This window comes from Nannospalax galili, unplaced genomic scaffold (genome assembly GCF_000622305.1).
Source record: "Nannospalax galili isolate Female #2095 unplaced genomic scaffold, S.galili_v1.0 scaffold281, whole genome shotgun sequence".
NCBI classification, from domain to species: Eukaryota; Metazoa; Chordata; class Mammalia; order Rodentia; family Spalacidae; genus Nannospalax; species Nannospalax galili.
In genome coordinates this window covers 6,987,728-7,007,763 of record NW_008349068.1, presented here as the reverse complement: position 1 = coordinate 7,007,763, position 20,036 = coordinate 6,987,728, and the positions used below count along the sequence as shown (strand labels likewise).

Below are 20,036 nucleotides of genomic sequence, written 5' to 3'. Positions count from 1 at the left end.
GGTGATAAACATTACCATTGAAATCTACCTGATGACTTTATATCCATGCACGGATCCGAGTGCAACCGACCATGACTAATCATAATCGGATACATTCATATTAGAGATGCATGCTCCAACATCTAAGTGTTATTAGCAAAAGCAACAAGTCTTTCTGTAAGAAACAGTATATTTTAAAATGAAATGGAGATCTTTTTTAAAGGTTAAAAACTCATTCAATTTTATGTCTTACAAGGTTTATAGTGAGTTCAATATTGTGTAACTGTATTAATTCAACTGTGAGCCTAAAAATTTTATAGCCACTTTTGAAAGAGATGTATCTCTGCCAACAGCAAACATAAACTTTTATAGCCACTTTTGCAAGAGATGTATCTTTGCTCTGGAAATTGTTATTGAGTATGTTAAAGCTGTAATGAAATGCTTCTTCTAATAAAAAAAGTAACAAACATATTTTAAAAGAATACAATTTTATAAAATGTTTTAGATGTTTTTAACTAATTAATTTATTTTTTCCTTTGAGACAGGATCACTCTGTAATCTCGCATGGCCTGCAACTCACTATGTAGACCAGACTAGGCTCAACCTCATAGAGATCTGCCTGCCTTTCCCTCCAGAGTGCTGGGATTAAGGCGTGCACCATCACGCCCAGCTACTTAAATAATTTAAAAAATTTAACATGATCAAAAGTTTAATCTAGAAACCAAGTATCCTTTGCATTTTCTCAAAGATGACATGGTTGAAAAGCAAACTAAGTCTCTGTGATGACTGATTTTAAATAGAATTCATTGCAATTGCTATATCACACAGTCCTGCAGTCATTACTATAGTAAGATTTGAGTTACATTTGACATTCAATTTCCCTCTAACAAACTACATGAAAATAATTTGTGGATCTTAATTCAAACATTAATCTAGTTTAAGCTATGATTTTAGACAAATAACTCACCTTCCCCATAAGTGATAGTAGCTGGTGCATTCAATTAGAATGTTTATAATAGACCTGAGAGTCACATGCTGATGTCACACAAGACTTTTAATTACAGAGTGTTAATTAGCATTGTAAAAATGTTCACCTATGTAAGATTTAGTCATAAATGATTAATTTTTATTCATTGAGATGAATGTAATTAATCCTTGAGCAAAGACTAGAAATATTGAATGAGATGAGCATATCAATTTCTAATTTTCATTACCAATGGAGACTTAAAGTTCAAGGTCCAACTTTCCTAATAATAACTTGAGACAAATGTCTTAAAGTTTAAATCATTGTCCTGGCATTAACGGTTAATTTATTTGGCTATTCATTGTCATCCAGCTAAGTGACAAATATAGATTTTAAACAGGCTGGCATTTTTACCTGTGAAATGTTAGCACATGCAAAATACCCACCTACTATCCAAAGGAAAATCTTATAAATCATTCTCAGAATTTGAGTAATATATATTTTTAAAACTTATTTTACTTAAAATGTTGCAGCCTGTAAAGAATTGAAAATGAAAGCAGAAGGCGGCGGGGTATCTGGAGGAAGTGACCAGACAGAGGGAAAAGGGGACATAGGGAGGACAGAAGGGGTAGAACAAAGTATAATGATATACATGTATGAAATGCCATAACACAGCCAATTATTGTGTATGATACCTTAAGATAAAACAGCAAAAACAACTATAGAATTGAAAATGATGTCAAATGTAGATATTTAGTGCAATAGCATGGACTTTTGCTAAGTGAGAACTTTAGCTCCACTTCCTCCTATTAGCAATTTACTTTTATTTTTCTATAACAGGATGGAAATATTTTAGAAAGTATAGTGTTTACACATTTTATGAAGTCACTTCAGCAGTTACTGAATTCCCATGCATGTCTGACAATATATTAGCACTTTTATATAAACTGTTCATTATACTAACTTTCACAATAGTCCGCAGTCAAGGTAGGAAACTGGTTGAGAGTTACTTTCCCAAGAGTTGGAAGTATTAATGGGACAATTACTCTGAAGGAGATGGTGAAAAGATTGGCGGTGCAGGTCAAGAATCTTGATTAAAATAAAAATATTTATCACACTAAAGCATTTGACTGGTTAGCTCCCCATGAGATACAATGCAATTGAATTAGCAAACACCAACTTAAGCAAAGAATCATGAACCAACCAAAAGCAAAAGCTAAACAGAACCATGAACCAACATTGCTGTTTGGTTAAAAAATATAATCATTTAGTAAATAGTATATGCCAGACACTCTGCTTAAAACTGATCATTCCTTCCTGCAAGAAATATAAATATTCAGTGGGATACAAATATAAGAGCTGGTTTTGAAAGATGAAAGCAGTTAGTCAGAGGGTGGGGGTGAGGACTTAGCATAGAAAGAAGAGAGCAAATAGTGTCTGGAAACTCCAGTAGTTTGGTATTTCTGAGGCCAAAAATATGAGCAGGGAGTGGCTGAAAATAAGGTTGAAAAGATAGCATGCTTTCAGACTCGTGTGGCTATATTTAATATGCTATATTAATAAGATACTGAGGAAAGATGTGGTAAGACATGCATTTTCCAAAGTTCACGTGAAGACTGAATTTAATGGGAAAAGACTTGGGGCATAGAAATCAAATATTGCATATCAGAAAAAAGGTGCAGAAAATTTCAGTGAAAGTGGAGATGAAAAGAACTATATACCTAGGTAATATATTTAGAAGTCTACAATAACTTTGGCTTCTGACTTGGAATAATTCCATGACATAAAATGGGGACTGAAAGAAGAGTAGAGGTGGGGGATGCTGAAAGAGTCTCAAATAAGTATGGTGAGTTTCAGGGGTCTAGGGATCTGAGTGAGGTCACCTGGCAGGTACTTGGGTGTAGCACCCTGACTTTGAGGGTAGAAGTCTCAGCCTGACGTGCAGATCAGGAGGTAGGCAAAACAGAAATGCTTTTTAAAGCTCTGGTAGTAGAAACGATCAACCAGTAAGAATGAATACAGACAGAAAAGTAACTCGGACCAACCCCTGAGGTAGAGAGGATGACTAACCCTTAGGAGTAAACATTTGTTTGCTTATCAAATCCTTTACATTTATTAACTGAGTTCTGATCTTTGACCATTTGAACACAACCTCTATGAACATTATAGTCATACAAAAGACAAAATCATCAATCGATATTTCATACCAATGTGTCTAGGTTTCCCCCATGTTCTCCAAAATTTGAGGTTAAAGTTCTTTTATTCCTTTGGTTTCATAGTTTTTGTAAAAAAATGACTATTATAAATCAATGTCTTTACAGCTCTTTCCCTCATTGACACTTCATTCTGCCATTTCAGGACTTCTACATCTGATTGACATTTACTACCAGGACTTAATGTATAAAGTTAAAAGAACATCTATCTTTGTGACTTATGTGTAACACAAGTGGTGAGGACCGTTAGATATTCTTAAAGCACTTAAAATTAGAGTACAAATATAATAGAAACTAATTGGTTGATGAAAATCCCAGGACACCTATATTAAACTTCACCTACCCAGGGCTCAGGGACCATTGTGGAAGAGGGGATGGAAAGACCATAAGACCCAAGGGAATAGGTACATGGCCTTATGGAAATAGAGTCTTACAGGCTCCTGGGACCTTTTTCATATGAACCTACAGCAATGGTGTCAGCATGCACAAGACTCATGCAAACTCAAGCAGACAAAAATCTAATGTAGCATAGAACTATAGAAAGGGCAGCAGTCCCCAATCTTAGCCGAAGAATTATGGGCAGCTGATAACTGCTGGGTAAGGAAGAGCTAATCTTCTTAAAAGGAGGGACTCTAGATAGGCTGACTAGACCTCAGTGGATGAACTTGCACTGAGGGACATCTGAGGACACTAACTTGACTCAGTAGGCCTTAACACAAATGACAGAATGCATGAAATCCAGTTTGGGGGGAGAGAGCTGTGGGAGGGTATCAAGGGGGAAGGAGGTGTAAGGATGATTAAAATGTTCTGTATGAAACACGTAAAAATTCAATAAAAATTTTATCAAAAAAAAAATCCTTTGGCTTGAAAGCTTTTATAGGGTTTCCTGTTGTAAATATAAAAAATTCTTGACCGTGCTTATACCTGAACTTTCTATTCTGTTATCATAGGACATCCTATTAAAAGTTCTATGTTTTGATTAATAAAACTATATGGATTTGAAAGTCATCTCAGGCTGATAGCACCATAGTTCCATTTATAGTCAGGCTACTGTGCAGATGCAGTATTGGATGCCTAAGTTCCATACACAGTTATTCTGTAATTTGGATCCAGGCCTTGCAGAATCAAAGGTTTCTTCCTTGGTTAATTCAACTGCCCAGGATCATAGACAATCTGTGGGTTGTGTCCAATTGATTCCTTGAAAATCAGTCCCTGCTCCAGCCTTTCACTCCATCATTCATGACTTATTCTTAGAAGGAAATCTCCCTGAACTCTTTTCTTACTCTGATTGCACTGGGCATTGTTTGAAAGAAATGCTCTCATTACACCCTTTTGATAATTTACATTTTAATTCTAGTCCCAAAACAGCTGCCCTTCACTATCAAAAGCAGTACAATAAATCCTTTAGACATGCTTATTTTCCCCTCCTTTTCCAAAGCATCATATCCTTCAAGCACTTGCCAACTAAAAGGCATTCTCAGAAGAGTTAATTGGACTTTTGTATATCATCTGCAGGCAATGAGAAACTTAAAGGATTGATGAGAAATGTTTCCTTCATAGTAAGTCTGGTGGGTTGCTTTAAGTTTTCCTACACAAAGAAACAAAACATGAGATTTTGTAGATTAGTGAGTAGAAACATTTTATTGAATGCCTTTTGATATGATTCTTTTAACATCACACCAGTTCCTCAAAGGGCAAGCATAATTGTCTAATTTGTTTCTTCCCAAAGCCTAGCCTCAAGCTTGCTTTTCTAACACTCTTTATTACCTGTATCTTTACATGTAGAAATGTGTTAACAATCATCCCATGTTAACACATACTGACCATAACTAGTCATTTTAACGCATATGATATCATGACTTGATTCCTATTTAATTAAGGGTTACCAAGTATGTATTTCTTCCCCAAGTGTTTTTATTTGTTTTGTTTGTTTTTATTAGACAAGGTGTCAAGCATGCCAGGTTGGCCTTGAACTCATTCTGGTAAGGCTGACCGTGACCATCTTACCCTCCTGCTTTTACCTCCTGAGTACTGTCCCATATATTTTTAAATAGGTAAGCTAGTGAGTGATGTGGGGTTTAGTTACCAAACGAGTGTGAGGTGTCTGCCTTCCTTTACTTGACAAGGTCCTGGATGGTGAGGAAGCAATCTTTTTTTATTTTATTTTTTTTTTTTGTATTACTAACATGGCAGTAGGGGACTTCTAATTGGTTTTTAATAAACATTTGCCGAATATAAAATAGATGGTGACTATAAGTAGATTTGTCTCCTTTGAAAGGCTCCTCACAAGTCTCTGCATCATTCAGTGTTCCCTAATGAAAAGCTTATCTGTCTAGCATTCCAACAACCACTGCAGGCTTGGCAAAGCAAACAGCTAGCTAAAAGGATGAACTGATTTGCATGAAAGTTGAGTTACTGTAATGCCTTTCCAATTAGCCATAGACTGTGAAGCAGTCTCAGAGATAATTAAATCTATCCCCTCACTTTGTAGATTAGGAATTGGAAGGCCAGAAAGTCAAATGAGCTTCTCAAGGTCTCAGGAAGAGGGCAGAGACAGTTTCAAGTTTTCTATGTCTTTAGCAAAGGAAAAATTAGGTGTTGTAATAGGGTAATTGCACATATGAACTCACAGTGGTTGTGACAGCATGGACAAGACCTGTGCAAGATCAAGTCAGACAAAATCCCAACATGGAGGAAGGAGATGATCATGAAGACCCACCCCCAGCTGAGGAGCAATCAGCAAGTAATGGCCGCTGGGAGAGGGAGAGCCAACTGTTTTCAGGGATCTGGCCCCTGAAAGGCTGCCCATGACTCAGTAGATAGTCCTACACCCACACACATACTAGTAGCACTAAATGGGTTCTGTTGATTTTAAAAAAGAAGGAACATGCCGGGTGTGGTGGCGCATGCCTTTAATCCCAGCACTCAGGAGGCAGAGGCAGGTGGATCTCTGTGGGTTCAAGGCCAGCCTGGTCTACATAGTGAGTTCCAGGACAGCTGGGGGTATAGGGAGACCCTGTCTCAAAAAGACCAAAAAAAAAAGAACACATGAAATTGGAAGGAATAGTGGGGGATAGATAGATAAGGTACTGGAGGGGGCAGAATGTGAGGCAGGCTTGATCAAAACACATCATATGCATGTATGAAATTCTCAAACAATAAAAAAATCCCATTTGATGTTAACAATTAGCGAGATTTAAGTACCCAACAAGATGTTTGTACTTCAAGGTACCTTGTCATACATGACAAATACATAAATTTATGTCAATTTAAATAAGCAAAAGTCTAATCCATAAAATTTCTTATATACAATAAACATTAATAACAATTTTTAAAATTAGGTATTGCATAAAAGTGTTTTTTAAAAGAAAACTAGTGTTGTTTCCTTCAAATTTTGCTACTCCAAAAAGGAAAATATCATTTCCTTTTCTTGATATAGGACTCTAAAACTTTTGTTAAATAATTTAGACTCCCAAATAAATTGTTTTAAAAACTATTTATTCATTTGTTTAAAATGTTTACAAAGCACTTCTTTCATCCATACAGTTTTCCTGGCACTAAGGAGAGATATCGTGACAAATAAATGAGAATAAAATGTTCTTGTAGTTACTATACAAACAATCAAATAAAATCATATATTGACATGGCAACATGTTACTGACTTAAAAAATTAAGTTACTGTATTGTTCAAAGATAAATATCTAAAAGTTCAATATTTTATAAAAATGTACATGGCCCACATACAACGATCTATAGCGATGAACATAGTGTAATAAAATACTTTGAGACTGAGCATGACTAAAAGCTATTGTATACACTATAATAAATTATAAAACAAAAAATGTGCAGAATTTACATTCTCTACGAAAGAAACTTGATTCATGGCCTCTGTGTATTCTTGTTATACACCCCAGTCCCAAGTCCAGCATATGCTAACATTAACTTATAATTTCATGAATTGTTTAGCTCAATGTTAACAACGGTAATGTTTGTTTAGTTTCTCTATGTTGGCAAAAGTCTTATAGGACCCAGAGGTGATTAGCTCTCTATAAATGACCTGTCAATTTTGCCTTTTTCTGTGAAGCACATGGAGTATTTTGTTTATGGTCCCTCTAATTTCTTGAGAATACAGAAATTCTTGTCCTATAAGATAACTCTAGGGGCTGGAGAGATGGCTCAGTGGTTGAGAGCACTGACTGCTCTTGCAGAGGACCTGAGTTCGATTCCCAGCATTAACATGGTGGCTAACAACTGTCCTTAACTCCAGTTCCAAGGGATCCAACACCACCTTCTGACCTTCATTGGCATTGCATGACACAGGTGCACTTAACACATATGCAAGCAGTATACTCATACGCATAAAAATAAATGGGTAAATAAATCAATAACTCTAATTCAATTTCCACATACTTCATTTATAAATCTATTAGCAAATTTTCCTTTTGTAAAACATATTCATGTATACATATATAAACATATCAGTCAAATGATTCAAAGAAGTATTGACATCAATTATTACAAATCTTAATAATCATGTGTGGTTGTGGGCTTAATTGATCAAGTATGTGGTATTTATTATAAACAACAAATAAAAGAGAGCAACAGTGTGAGCACAAAGAAATAACTGTGGTTAGTAAAGCTGGTGCGAAGTGATTACCAAGCAAGTCTCTTCTCTACTTTCCATCCCAACCTCCACAGCCTCAAAAATACAAGAGATGTGATTTATAGATCTTCAGTGATGAGTCTTGATCTGTGCATACTTTCAGATGCTTAATTTCAAAATTTTATTAACCTAACCAGTAACAGAATGCAATTAAGTAAATTATTTTTTCAAATTTATTTATTTAAATTGACATAAAATTTTTGTATTTGTCATGCATGACAAGGTACCTTGAAGTACGAAAATATTGCTATATACTTAAATCTAGCTAATTAGCATGTATCTCTTCCTGGAGTTAGCATTTCTGTGGAGAAAACACTTAACACCCACTCTCTTTAGCATCCTTCAAAAATGCAATGTACCATCTTCAGCTGTCATTACTATGTTATACAACTCATTATTGAGTTTTTCTCATCTATGTAACTATAATTTTATTTCTTCTGGAAATATCTCCACACCTGCACTCTAACCACCTCATTTTCTGGTAACCATTCATATACTGTTTTTTGAATTTAATTTTATTCTATTCTCAGACAGGGTCTCAAATAGCCCAGGCAAGCCTCCAATTTCTGATCCTCCTGGCTCTACCTCCTAAATGTTGAGATTATAGGTATGTGTCAACATGCCCAGTTAACAAAAGTCTACTTTCACCTCCACCATTGATTTCTCATTTTCTAAATTACTTCTCTCTTGTGATTTAACACATTAGTGAATAAGATATTGATGAATCTGCAGGGATTTAGAAGATATAATTAATCTCTGGAAACTGGGAAAAATTCTCAAAAATATTCTGCTTGTAAAACTTAAAAAACTTGAATGTCCTGCAAGTCAAATAAAAGGCAAACTTCTTATCGGAGCCCGGGCTGCTTCAGTGGTCTGGTGCTTGTCTTTTGCTGCGCTTTCCTGTTCCACTGAAATTCCCAGATTCTCTACACTCCAGTGCCATTGGTTTCCTGATCTTCAGAATTGCCCTGCTTCTGCCTCTACTTGCTTGCTGGTTACTTTTGTTTGGAAGCTCAGACACTTCCACAGCTTTCCACTTAGTACTGTTCCTCCAAAGGCAAGATATCCGACTGAAACCAAGCTCTATACTTTTGTTATATATTCCTGTAGCATCTATTTGTGTCCGAATTATTAAGTCACTTATTGATTTGCTAACTCTGTCTTCTGTTGTTAAATATTGGCTCTCTGAGAACAGGAATTTGTTTGGTCTATCTCTATTCTCCACACCCAGAAACATACCTACCATATCTTTGGGACCTGAAAACCCCATTTATTAAATCAATGTATGGATTAATAATGGGTCTTGATATAAGAAACACTTAGCTGTATCTGCTTACTATTCAAGTGGAAGAGAAACAGAGAGCCCTTCTCAAATAATAGTATCATTTACTAAAACGTATCAATATTTAACTCTTTACATATGATTGAACTCTTTAGACTATCATATAAAATAAGTCCCCTCCAAGAGGATGAGCAGAAAATAGCTTATCTTAAAAGAACTGCATTCAGAGATACTGCTTGTTGATGTGCAGTTGAGGCAGCTTTCTTTCCTCCCATAAATGGCTCTAAATGAAGACACTTCTGGGAGAACAACACACACAGTCCATTCTTTCACCATGCTGGTAACATAATGCATGGGATTCTGCCCCATCTACTCAGTGATAAAATAGTAACTCCAATTCTGATGGGTAGTTAGATATGTTCATCTAGAGAATCAGGAGCACTGCATTCTCTACCAGAAGGGAACATTAGAATCCTTTCACTCCTAAGAGAGAATGCTAGAGTTTCAGTTCTCAGCTAAAATTTCAGTTTCCTTCACTTCAGGAAGAGGCTTCCCTTTAAATACTTAAGCATAGCTCCTACTTAATTTCTTTCTTCCAAGTTGCTCTTCATGCCTTTCAAATATTTGTCAACTGATGACTCCACAATGCTTAAGCAGTGTGGGTGCAGGTGTAGTGCTACTGAACACAGTAACCATGGCAACACCTAATTCTCATTTAATTTGCTGCTGCTTTAGAAGAAGCAAAAACACCAAAGGGATGGAGTACTGTGGGCAGAGGAACAGGAAGGCATGCCAGAGTAGGAAGGTGAGTGGGAATCGGGCACAGAGAGGCCCACGGACTTTCTAGCTCACTTCCTTTAGCTAAAAATGTCAGGCTGGGGGAAATACAGAAACTATTTTTGAGAAATTTTTATGGTGCTGTAGATCAGGAAAGGAAAAAAAAAAAAAAAACTCAACCTGCCTATTTTTGTTGGACTCTCCTTATACACAGGCCCAAGTTTAAACATAGATCCAGTCAACCTAGCTTCAATTATGGTAGTTCAAGGTCAAAGTAAAGCTCCTTGACTCTCCAAGTCCCCTGAGTCTGGGCATTCATCCCCAGAATATAAGCTTCTCTCATAGGAGATCCGAACCACACGGAATTGCAGTGGGAGTGCTTCCTGGATCAGATTTAGTCTCAAGGCACTCAGTAGAGCAGCTGGCATGCAGCTGACTGCCATGGCCCTCAAATTCCCAGTCCTTCCCACTTTTATATCCATGTGAAAGTCACAGTTGAGTCACAAAATTCAGCAGGTACAGCTGCCACCTTACTCCACCCCCAGCTCAGAAAACAAAAATATAATCAGGCTTAGGAACAGAGATCTAGAATCCGAGGCCTTTCATTGCACCTTAAAAGGGCTGAGTCTGGGTTTGAATTACTGAGTCTCAGACCCGGTTCCACCGCTACTTCAATAAAGTCGCTCATTGGTGGTCTGCCTCCATTTACTTATCGATGTACCATTTTTTCCATAGATAGACTCTTTTTTACATTGATCATCCTCAAATATGATTTACAAAACCTTGGCAGTTGATGTCCCTTTAGTGCTGGAGCAGAGGCACAGAAGAATACCTTTAACAATATACAATTTTTATTTGTTAATTTAAAAAATTAATTTTGGGGGGCTGGAGAGATGGCTCAGCAGTTAAGAGCAGAAGCTATTCTGTAGAAGACCAAGCTTCAGTCCCACATCAAATGACTGACAACCTCCAATAACTCCATTTTCAGGGGATTTCCTGGCCTCTGTAGGTACCTGCACACATGTGGTGCATGTACAAAAACTTTGGCAGACACACATATACATCAAACAATGAATAAATGAGTCTTTAATTTATTTTGAAACAAGATCCCATGTAGCCTAGGCTGGCCTCAACTAGTTATGTGTCAGAGGATGACCTTAAATTTCTGATCCTCCTGCTTCTACCTTGAGAATGGTGAGATTGTAGGTATGCACCATAACACTGTGTTTATGTAATGCTGGAAATCTAAGCTGGGGCTTCCTGCACGGTAGGCAAAACTTTTACCAACTAAACAACATCCCTAGCCCAATTTAAACAAAGACTACATTAATGAAATATTATATTTCTATATACACATATTATACACACGCACACTCATGCATATCCTTCAAAGCCATTATGTTCATAGGGTTATGAAAATGCTACACTAGAATACAAATTTACAAATATATTAGGAAACAAAATGAAAAGAGTATTTAAAGCTAGTGATACGTTTTGTAAAAGCTGACCTTAGATTCTTACAGATCAACATGATATTGTATGTAAAGGTGAGAGTGTGCAAGATTGCACAGAATTTTCAGTTTCCTATTTGGGTACTAACCACCCTCATTAAATATGGTCCTACCCAAAAAGAAAACAAAACAAAACATGGAATTAGTGACTGTATTAGTTAACTTTCCTGTTGCTGTGGTAAGACCCCATAACCATGGCAATTTATAGAAGGAAGAGTTTATGTTGGGGAGGTAAAGTGGCAGAAGGTGGTTGGCATAGAAAGCTGAGCTATCACATCTTCAAGCAGGCACAGGAAGCAGAGAGTGACTGGAAATCTGGCAAGGCTTAGCACTCTCAAAGCCGGCCCCAGTGACGTGCTTCCTCAAGCAAGGCTGCACCTCCTAAAACTTCCCCCAACCAGTGCTGCCAAGAGGAGATAAAAATGTCCAAATACTTGGAACCTGTGAGGGACATTCACATTAAAACCTCCATAGAGACTGAGTTTGAAAAGCTGTAAGAATTTTGAAACACAAAAAAACTCATAGTTTTCAGCAAAGGTCACTCACTCATAACGTTTATTATACGATTTATCAATGAGGTAAGCTTTAGTCCAAGATGCAATGTCCTAAGATGGTTTAAATAGTCATAGCTAGGTTATAGTGGCTTTGTTATTTCATGAAAGATTAAATATATCTAATGTAGAAGACTTACTACTTTAGCTTTCTGGACAGAAAAAATTTTGAAGTTCCATAAATAATCATTTGTGTTATTTAATTGAATATCAACTTTTTCAAGTAAAAGCAGCATTACCTGTATTTAAATTTTTTTCTGATTATGAATATTTGTGTGTGTATTCATGTGTGTGTGTGTGTGTGTGTGTGTGTGTGTGTGTGTGTGTGTGATACGTGCACAAGCTGTAGTTACAGGTGTTGTGAGCTGCCAGATGTGGTGCTGGGGGCTGAACCACAGTCTTCTGCAAGAGCAGTTTGTAAATTTAAGTAGCAAATTGTTTCAGCTTCGAGCATTTTGATCAACACAGAAATGCTTTGCTTTTGAGCACAAGATTTGGAGTTACTATTTTTTTTTTTCAAATAACACTGGGATCTGGGCTGTGTTGCTCTAAGTAAAAAAGTGTAGAAATACAGTTGGTTCCTTCATTTCCCTGAGGGACTGTTCCCCATAATCCTTCAAGGTGACTAAAATGATCAGATGCTCAAGTCCTTTACATGAAACGGTGTCGTATTTGCATGACGCATCCTCCAACATACTTTAAATCATTTCTAGATTATTTATAATACTAATGCAATGTGAATGTTATATAAGTAGCTATTCTACTGTATTTTCAGAGGATAATGACAGGGAAAAAACTCCACCTGTTCAGTACTGATGCAAAGTTTTTTCTAATATTTTTATCTGTAGCTAGTTGCATCACAAACATAGGGTCTGTGGATACATAGAGCCAAGTGTATTCAGAAATCCATCTGCTTTGCTTTCTTAATGAACGCTTATTATTTTTCATATGGAACTGTACTGTGTACTACATGGGATCATATGGAACCTTATGGTATGTGTTTTTAAATTTTTATAATTAAAAAATTGTTTTGAGAATTTTGTATTGTATTTGCATCATTTCTGCCTCTCCCACCACTCCCCCTCCAACTCCTCCTCCAACCCCACTCCCTCCTCTTTTATTTTTATTGTTTAGACCTGGTCTCCCCATAGATTCTGTTGTTCTGGAACATTGTGTGACCAGGCTGGTCTTGAAGTCACAGAGATCTTCCTTCCTCTGCCTCCCAAGTACTGGGGTTAAAGGAGTATGCTACCATGCCCAGCTCTTACCCTCTTCTAAAAAGATTAACTGACTAGCAATGGATCTCAACTATGATAAACAGTGTAGGGAGTAGAGGGTAGAGACAATGGATCCCTGGAACTCACTGGTCAGGTGGAGAGGGACTAAGGAAGATACCTGATGTCAGCCTCTGGTCTCTCCAGGCACACATGCATGCACATGTACACATAAAGAAAAATAAGGAACCTGGACAAGTCTGAGTACAAAGTAACGGGGAGAAAAATGTTTGGTTTCATTACTGCTGCTGTGATAGACTATCCTGACGAAAAGCAGTTTAGGGAAGAAAGGGTTTATTTGGTTTACAATTCCATGTTACAGTGCATCATTTTGGGGAAGTCAAGGCAGGAACTTAATTAAAGCATTACATCTACAGTCAAGAGCAGAGAGAGGATAAACATAAGTATCTTGCCTACTTGGGTCTCTTTCTTCACTCATACACTTCAGGGCCTAGCCTATGGAAGGATGCCAGTCACAGTGGGCTGAGTCTTCCTACATCAATTAACAATCAAGATAAATCTCCACAGACACGCTTACAGGGCAACCTGGTCTAGATAATTCCTTACTAAGACTCTCTTCCCAGGTGAGTAGGGTTGTGTCAGGTTAACAGTCAAAACTAAACAGCACAGAAACAAAGAAGCATTTTTCTTCCCGATTTGGAATGTCTTTTTGAGGTAAGATGCTTCATGATGAAAGACCAGTAAATAAGGAAAAGACTATTTATGCCAAGGAAATACAAAGGGCAAGTTCCAATACAGGACCAGGATAGGGACAGAGCTTTAAGAAGTTAGCTTAAAACTGCCTATTAGAGTTAAGCACCTTGCGACCTCTTGTTCTCTACACATTGGCCAATTGTAGTTTCTATGTTAATTACCATCTGCTACATAAGAAAACTTTCCTCCTGAGAGTTAAGAAATACATTCATCCTAAGTGTAGAGGTTACATTGAAGATGTGTCACTTAGGGTTAAGGGTCTCAGAGAAACTTATTCTCTGTGTTTGGCCAGTTCTGGAATTCTGAAATTCTGTAATAGTCTCCCTCTGTTGCAAAATGAAGTTTGTTGAGTGGTGTGTGTGTGTGTGTGTGTGTGTGTGTGTGTGTGTGTGTGTGTGAAAGGTATACCTGTCTAGAAATATGAGGATTCAGATTTAGAATAAAGTGAGAAATTATGTTGGTCTAGGAATGTGGCAAAAGCAGGTTTATGTCTAGGGTCTGTGACCTCTCCAGCCATGTGTATTTGGCTGCAGTTGGAACCCAAGGCCTTTTGCATGGTATGCAAGTGCTCTAGCACTGAATTCTCAGTCCTATTTCTTTATTAATTCTAGCTTCTACTTTATATGTACTTTATAAGCACTTATATATATTACTTATTAGAAGTTGGGGATTTAGCTCAGTGAGAGAGTGCTTGTCTAGCAAGTTTGAGGCCCTGTGTTTAGTCCTCAGGTCTGGGAAAAAGAAAAACCATGCATATTAACAAAGAACTGTAAATGTAATGGAAAGTAAATTTCATTCAAAATAGCAGGTTGTACTTAATTTTCTAATGATCAATGTTTCATTTTTCCAACACAAATAGAAAAGAATGAGCAAAGGAAGTCTACGAAGCAGAAAGAAGATAAAAAAGATAAAAGAGTCAGGCTCTGTCTTCTTAAAAATAAATGATTTTATCAGGTATCAGAGCACACTCTTCTAATTCAAGCACTGGGAGGCTGAGGGAAGAGAGTGGAAAGTTCAGTTCAGTTCGAGGTCAAGCTGAGCAGCAGAGTGCGTTGCAGGCCTCTTTACACTGCATAGCGAGGCAGTCTCAAAATAAATAAATAAATAAGTAAATAAAAGTTGCTCAAAAAAAGCTTATTACTATCTCAAAAATCAGATGGGGTCTACAGAGATGACTCAGCAGTTAAGAACCCTGGCTCCTCTTGACTTGGGTTTGATTCCCAGCACTCACATGGTAGCTAACAACCATTCCTAACTCCAGTTCCAGGGAAAACCAATGCCTTTATCTGACCTCTGCAGGCAATGCTCAATATGGGTGTACTTTACACACATGCAAGCAATACACTCATACACATAAAATGATAATTAAAAAATTTTCAAAATCAGATACATGATAGAGACTATAGATAGATAAGTAGAACATATAAATTTCTTCATTCTGGTATGTACTTCAATAGAAACAAATAATGTAAAACTTTTCCCCATGTGCACAATATAAACTTAACAATACACTGAAAGAGGATTCTATTCTTTTTTTTGCTTTGAATTTCCATAAAATTCATCCAAAATGTGTAAGTGAAAAATACCACAGTGAATATGTTACCACCCAAAGGAAAGTTTATTTCTTGAACAGGAATGGTCAAAGTTCAAAGTTGAAAGGTTAGACTGAAAATGTTTTTCGTAAAGTCAACTACTTGTGTTCACATTGTTTTAAATTTTTCTAATTCAGTGCAGACCTGCTTTCAATAAGCATCCTGCATAATTTTAAAAAGGAAGCACCCACAGCCTTAAGCCCAAAGCAGTAACAAGAATGGGAAGGGGACAAAACATTGAGTTGAAGTAGAAAAGCAAAACAGATTTCTTCCTTCTCCACCCACGTACCCAAAATCTCATCTGCATCCTACAATGACAAACATTAGCAGCTGAGAATTTACTTTTATTCCCCTCTCCCTCTCTTCCCACCTGGCCACCCAAACTTTCCCACAAACCCTGTGATTTCAACCCTGCATGCATCCCATCGTATTTGCAGTTCTTTATTTGCTTTTGGTGTTTGGAATCCATTCCTGGTACTAATCACTCTTTGAGAATATTAGAAATGATTTTGTATAAGGAATAAACAAGTAAATGTCAACAAACTTTCCCTTACATGAAAGGTAAAGTCCAAATTGTATCAAGAAAGCAAATAGATTGAAGCAAAAACACCTAAAGAATAGTAAGTCTAGCCAAGCATGATGACACACAGCTTTAATCCCAGCACTTGGGAGGCAGAGGCAGATGGATCTCCATAAGATTGAAGCAGCTTGGTCTACACAGCAAGTTCCAGGCCAGCTGGGGCTACAGGGAGACCCTGTCTCAAAAACAAAAAAAGAATAGAAAAGAAAAGAAAAGAAAAAGAACAGTCAGTCTAACATCACAATATCAGACCAAACAGAATAGTAAAGGGAAATAGTGAAGAGATCTAAATCTTGCATGGTTGTGCTACACAGCAAGTTCCAGGCCAGCTGGGGCTACAGGGAGACCCTGTCTCAAAAACAAAAAAAGAATAGAAAAGAAAAGAAAAAGAACAGTCAGTCTAACATCCCAATATCAGACCAAACAGAATAGTAAAGGGAAATAGTGAAGAGATCTAAATCTTGCCTGGTTGTGCCTGAGATGAGGGAGGCAATGGCATTAATAAGTACATGGAAATAAAGCAGGAAAAAACAAACAAACAAATAAAAAACTAAAAAAGCCTAGAAAAAAAATCACATAATATGAGGAGTTTATGAGCATCTTTAATTCATAAGAATCAGACACAAAGAGTTGACAATTATTCCCAAAGTCCTACCTTTTGATGCATTCACTTGTCAATTAACAATTTACCTGAGTTCTTTAAGCATTAAGGGATATAATACTGATTACAGGCTGTTTTTCTTATCTGGGTTTCTTTATCTTAATCTGTTAAAAGGAAATTAAGCCTTGAAAAGACTTTAATAGTTAGTGTCACCCTATGATCTCTGAGCCAGTTTCCTAAGTCCTGTCTCCCAAGGGACATCAATGAAACTCTCAGGAGTACACTTGCACTTGTGCACCTAAGCAAATGTAATACCTACTTGATTTTAAATGCCAAGTGCACCTGTATTTGGCAAAAGCATACCAATCCAATCTATCTAATTGCCAGTAAAATTCAACAGCAGTGATCACAAATACATGTGTCATAAAGAAATATGCAAAAATCTACCAGCAAGCACGTCCTTCTGATTTCTGACATTTAGAAAATTTGTAAAGTGGTTTAAACCAAAAGGGGCAAAGGGATGAAATTGTTCCTTCATGTCTAAAGCATTCTGTGCCAGGCTTCATTTCTGACTACGTATCTCAAGCTAAATTCAAGATGCCTGAAAAAGAAATAAATAAAAGAGAAAAATGTGCCTTTAACCTTAGCAGAGCCATAGTAGCAGGGGGTGGGAAAAGGAGGGCTTGTGCCTGGGATGGGGGTGCTTCTGGTGTTGGATTTCCACCGGGAGGATGTCGGCTCCCTCACTGAGGCTGAGGCACCTACTAGGGTGAGGTCACGGCTGTGCCAGTTTCACTGGGTCATGCTCTCTCAGCACATTCTTTCTCCCTCTCCTCCCTGAGAAGGTGCTGTAAACAAGTCATCCTGAGAGAGAGAGCTGTTGTAGAGTTAGCACATCCTAAATTCCAAATACCTGGGAACGTTGGCTCCGCCCGTGTCGTCTAGACATAACTGGGAACCTGAAGCATTACAAGAACAGCCAGCAAGAAAGGGGTGGCTTGATGGAGGGTGGAGGGGAGGAGATAAGACAGCAGAGAAACAAAGAAATAAGAATCAATCTGCTAAAATATTAGGTTTGTAAACGGAAGCTCAATTTCTACATTGTTTAGGTGGCTTAGTTTATATTAAGCAATTTCCCACTTACAACATTAAAAAAGACTTTAAAATTAAATAATGTTATAGCAAACTATGAAATATTAAAAAATGAGTATATCACGAACAGGAAAAGAGTGTGTACCAGTGATTTTGAACATGTAATAGGCCTATAATAGTCAAATCATGGATACGGATCTAAAGCTATAGAATCAGGTACAATCACAAGAAATGAATTAAGACACACACCACACTCACAATAGTTCCTATTGAAAGAAAAACACCATTTTCACTCCTCTTAAAGCAGATATGTTTTCATGTGCATGGGGGAGGGGGAGGTGACTGAAAATGATTTGCAAATTCATAAGGTTTTCTACCAAAAATAATGGTCACTAGGCTCAGTTAAAGGAGTGTTTTTGTGATACTCAGGTGGAAGGCTGTAATCGTCCTCTTGGGCATAAAATCAAAAGCATTCTAAAGGCCTTTTGTTTATTCAATCTATTTTGACTACCAAAGAAATCATAACTGCTCACAGTGAAATGACAGGGTGACAGTGCTGGGCTTTTTCCACTTGGCTGGTACCTGCAGCTCAGGCTTAGGGCCATTTTGCTTGATGTGGCTCACATAAAAGGCTTTGTTCTCCATCGCCTCACTGTGGCTGCAAGCCTCAACTTCAGTTTGCAGTCATTTCCTCTAACATCATTTTAAATAAATGGTATCTGTTATCTGTAAGTTGGTTCCTTATTGACATTCACTGGTTCCTCTGCATCACACTGGAAGCTGTATACCACTCAACAATATTTTTTTGTTTTACAGCACAAATTTAATTCACAGAATAAACTCACACACTCAAAGATGAATTTTAAAAGATTTGTCTTTTAACTATCCACTCCATTTTATGACATGTGTACAGTGTTTATTTGTGTACATACAAATGTGCATATACATTTCAACAAAAAAGCCTCACACCCTGTTTCAAAAGGCCTGTGTCCTGGATGCCTCTTATGCCAAGGCTTCCAACAGATGGCATACAGCAATCGCCACAGTTAAGCTTGTTGCTAACCAAACCTTTTCATCTACTGACAAAATCCTGACTCCCCCAAATCAGGAGGAATAACAGCAATTTCCACTTTTCTAGTATGGTGCCTTCTGACTCCATCAGTTTATTACGCCCTCCCCCTCACCTCACACACCCAAGCACACGCCTCCCCACTCCTGGTCCCTGGGCACACTCTTTCTTTGAAATTTCCATCCTGAAACAAAAGGCGAGGCTAAGGAAGGCCGTCATCACTGCAGTGCCCCACAGCCGAAGAAAGCCTTTATAAAAGAAGAATGGAGGGACAGTAGATGCTGCTGTGTATCCACCCCTCTTGTTTAGGAAGAAAAGACTGTGTGGAAGTTCAAGTTCAACCACGCTGTATCTCCGGGCCCCGCCCCCTAACACCACCAAACTACAATTTTTCGTTTTCCTAAAATTCCAATATATACCTGTTTTCCTCCTCCAGCTGCCTCTGGAGGAACGACAGGAGGAAATTATTTGAAACTGACAAGGCTCCCGCATTCATTGCCTGCGTGTGCAGTGCTCTGAGACGGCAAGCACACAGAGGGGATAAAAAGATCCTCTATCTTGAATTCCTTTTTCCATCACCTTTGTATAATTCCCTTCTCTTCTTTCTACAGCTCAGGTAATATTAGCCCTCAAACCATATACCCTAACCTGAGCCGGTTTCCAGTCGTTTCAAAAGCGGTACCTAAGAAGGTCACTTGCTCATCTACAAATCTAGAGCCTAGGGACCAGCGCCCGCATCCTGTCCCGGAGTGACACCTGGAGAGGTCCGGCCTGGACAGCGCCGACCTGAGCCGGCTCTGGAGCCACCCGGGCGGCACTAGCCGGTCCCGGCTCCCACTTCTTTTCCGGCTGCGGCTCCCTCTAGGCCGGGAGTGAGGCAGCAAGACCCGCGCTGTGAATAGAGCGAGGCGAGGCGGGGACGGATCTCTTACCTGGGCGCCGAAACAGCAAGCACCCTCGGTCGCGGCTGGCTCGGAGAGCCCGTGCCCTCCCCGGGAGGAGCGGGGCAGACGGGACGACGAGAGATGGGAGAAGAAAGGGGAAGGAAAAAAGAAGCAGAAGGGAGGCAAAGGCAGAGAGGATGCTGCAGCCGCCGCCGAGAGCCCGCGCAGCCCGAGCGCCCGCCCAGTGTGCGCGGCGCCCCAGCCTCGCTTCGCGGCCGCCCCGCCCCGGC

General features: G+C 38.4%; 1 protein-coding gene across 1 annotated transcript in view; it reads right to left on the bottom strand.

Moving 5' to 3' along the window:
* Map2 (microtubule associated protein 2) overlaps positions 1-19,995 on the bottom strand; it is a 310,297-nt gene extending 290,302 nt beyond the window's left edge. The window contains exon 1 of the mRNA XM_029569952.1: positions 19,795-19,995. The gene's annotated coding sequence lies outside the window, so the exon portion shown is untranslated. The remainder of the gene's footprint in view (positions 1-19,794) is intronic.
* Positions 19,996-20,036: the final 41 nt, after the last annotated feature.